The following is a 2695-nucleotide window of genomic DNA, read 5'->3' on the forward strand; positions in this document are numbered from 1 at the left end:
GTCGTTTTATAACTCGTGGTTTAGTAGCAACGGTGGTTGCAATAGTTGCATGAGTAGGAGTATAGTAGTACTATTAGCTCCGAGAAGTTCGAGTGGCGCCCTCTGGCGGTCAGCCCGACGTGACGTCACGGCAAGGACTGCCTGCGCCGATCGCTCTGGCTTCTCCGGGTTTCCGCGTAGCTTCGAGTCTGCGGTCTCGGTTGTTCTCATAACAACAGCGTTATGAAAAACGCAGACAGTACCGATCGAGTGCCAGGAAAAAAAAGTATTTAATCATGATTCCTCTTGCTTTCAAAACACGAAACATGGGCTCGTCGCGGTGAGCGCAAGTCTCGCGTGTGCCCGAGCGCTCGCCGCGACGGGCGCAGCTGGTGCCGTCGCCGCGGCAGGAGCCTTTCGTGCGTCGTCCCTTGAAACTGATGATGTGCGTGGAGTCACTATCTTCATGATTGTATTACGAATGTAATACAACCATGAAGATAGGTCTATATGCCTGCGATGCGATAAATTTGTACCGTTTTGCTGTGGACGTTGCTTCGAGCGCGCATTATGGACTGCGCGCTGTGAAATTTGTGCACGGATTTTTATTTAAAAACGGCTACTGATTAAAACTTTATTAGAATCATCTTACTTGTCGAGCATTTTTGAGAAGCAATTACGCATGATTTGCGAAGAGCAACGTGCATTTTGATGGCCAGAAATATGATTTATTAGCCGTTTCGTCGTAAACATTTCCGTCATTCCGTTCGCCTCTGCCTATTGCGCCGCAGCCGTGCGCGCATGGGATGTCTTGGGGGCACTGCTAATTTGCAAATTTCTTTCCAGTCTCCCTTTCACTGAGGAACATAAATTCCTATGTGGACAAAGCGTGCGAAACAAGTCGCTGCCTTAGTGAAGCAGAGAAACCACTTTCATCAATTATTTTTGCAACCGTTATTAGCTGTTTTTGCTTGAAGATGCAATTCGCGCTGAGCTGAATTCCAGCCTCCTTGAAAAGCTTCTGAACCTTCACGGTAACTCCTGAAAAGAAAAAAACGCAAGCTCTGTCAAAAAAAAAAAAAGAAAATAAAAATAAAACAGCTGCAGGTGAAACAGGCAAACAGTGTATAAAACTGTATTACATACCTTCAGAACTTCCTGTGCGTTGGTTAGCGCTGTGTGTTGGTCCTTGAGAAAAAAAAAACGACAGAATTATTATGCCATCTAAACCACTCTTTACAGATACAGAGATATCACTAAATTTCCGTCGCGCATTGAAAACTTTTTCGTTTTGTTAAGTACTACAAACAGCTCATTGAATCCATATGTGAAGAGGATGAAAAGTGGGTCTTGTTTAAACAGGTATGTCCTTCTCTGTTCTTAGGGTAACATTATGCTTAGAGTGATAAGGTTGAAATGCAGTATTTTCATGTACATTTGGTGACGCGGCTAGATAAAAGAATATTCCTCGTGTATCTACGGATGACTTGTGGTTTCATTACTTCATTTTTATGTTGTAACAAGCTCTCCACTCGAATTAACTGCAGTAATAGAGATTGTTTAAGGTATTAACTGTTTGTTTTAATCAACAGTAGTGGTGAGGAAGCAAAGCTGATAATTTATCACGATTCTAGCTTACTCATGTATTTCAGTTTCATGGTCAGAACTAAAGACAATGCGGGATATATAAATGTTTTTCTTTGTCCTGAATGCTTGATAAAAATCATTCACGACAATGTGAATCATCACAAAGGAATAGTGGCCGCATAGTGTATCCATAGGTAAACATACCGTCTCAGTCTATAACTTCCACCTCCTCTTCTGGTCGTGCAGCATCGTCCATGGGAACGGCGCTCGAATTTTCACTACTGTCCCCATTCTTGTGTGTTGTCAAAGCCTCTGCGTGTGCGCAGAACTGGTACGACTTTGCGGGAACGCCTCTTTCACCTGGAATCGGACAGAGTGATTCAGGCTACAACCTCAAAAAACACTGAAACAAGGCCTTAACGAAGTTTGGGCATTACCTCAGAAAAGCGCAGCGCAGCTGCACATCACGTGCACTTTAAAGCCACGCTTGTTGCATAGCACACAAGCCTGAGACGTAGCTAAGGCAGGGCTTCACGGAGCCCTTGAAAAAAAAAAAAAAAAAAAAACCCTATCACAACCCTTACTGAAGTGCTGTTTTTAGGGACGCGTTGCACTGAATCTGCGCCCCATGTCTTGGAAATTTTGAAAAATATCAGCATTCAAACAAAAAGACCAGCACAGCTGTGCGGGCTGTGTCAAATTTCGCGGCATGAATGAACACGAGAACACCACTGCCGTGAGACACATTTTAAACAAAAACTTAAGCAGGGTCCCAGTTGACTCAGCTTGGACATTCCGCTACTGAGCAAAATGTCTGAGCACTCACTGACACAGAGATCGAGGAAACAAAAGTTTGAGCAATGGCTGATTTACTTACGCCGTCGCTTCGTCGATACCGGGGGCGATCGCCTTGCATCGCTAGGACTCACGGGAAGGTTGACGGATGGAACAGCGTCTGGCAATAGCTTTCTGTTCTTGTACACTGATAATTAAAAAAAAAAAAGGCTAGTTGACAAACAGCCCGTAAAAGCGTCGCTACACGTACGGCTTACCGGCTACACAAAGTCTTCCTTTTTGAAGTGCTTACTGCACACTAGTGGCAATGCTGACGGTTGCCTTTATCAATCTA

At 44.2% G+C, this 2695-nt stretch overlaps 1 long non-coding RNA gene across 1 annotated transcript; it reads right to left on the reverse strand.

The window, feature by feature from the left end:
* Window positions 1-737: 737 nt before the first annotated feature.
* On the reverse strand, window positions 738-2481 carry LOC146180575 (uncharacterized). The gene is made up of 4 exons (XR_014700388.1): window positions 2444-2481; window positions 1771-1926; window positions 1126-1167; window positions 738-1020 (listed from the first exon to the last, which is right to left on the reverse strand). It is a non-coding gene; the product is annotated as an uncharacterized LOC146180575 (long non-coding RNA).
* Window positions 2482-2695: the final 214 nt, after the last annotated feature.

This window comes from Amblyomma maculatum, chromosome 8, assembly GCF_055883805.1.
Source record: "Amblyomma maculatum isolate TAMU_Amacu chromosome 8, ASM5588380v1, whole genome shotgun sequence".
Classification (NCBI taxonomy): Eukaryota; Metazoa; Arthropoda; class Arachnida; order Ixodida; family Ixodidae; genus Amblyomma; species Amblyomma maculatum.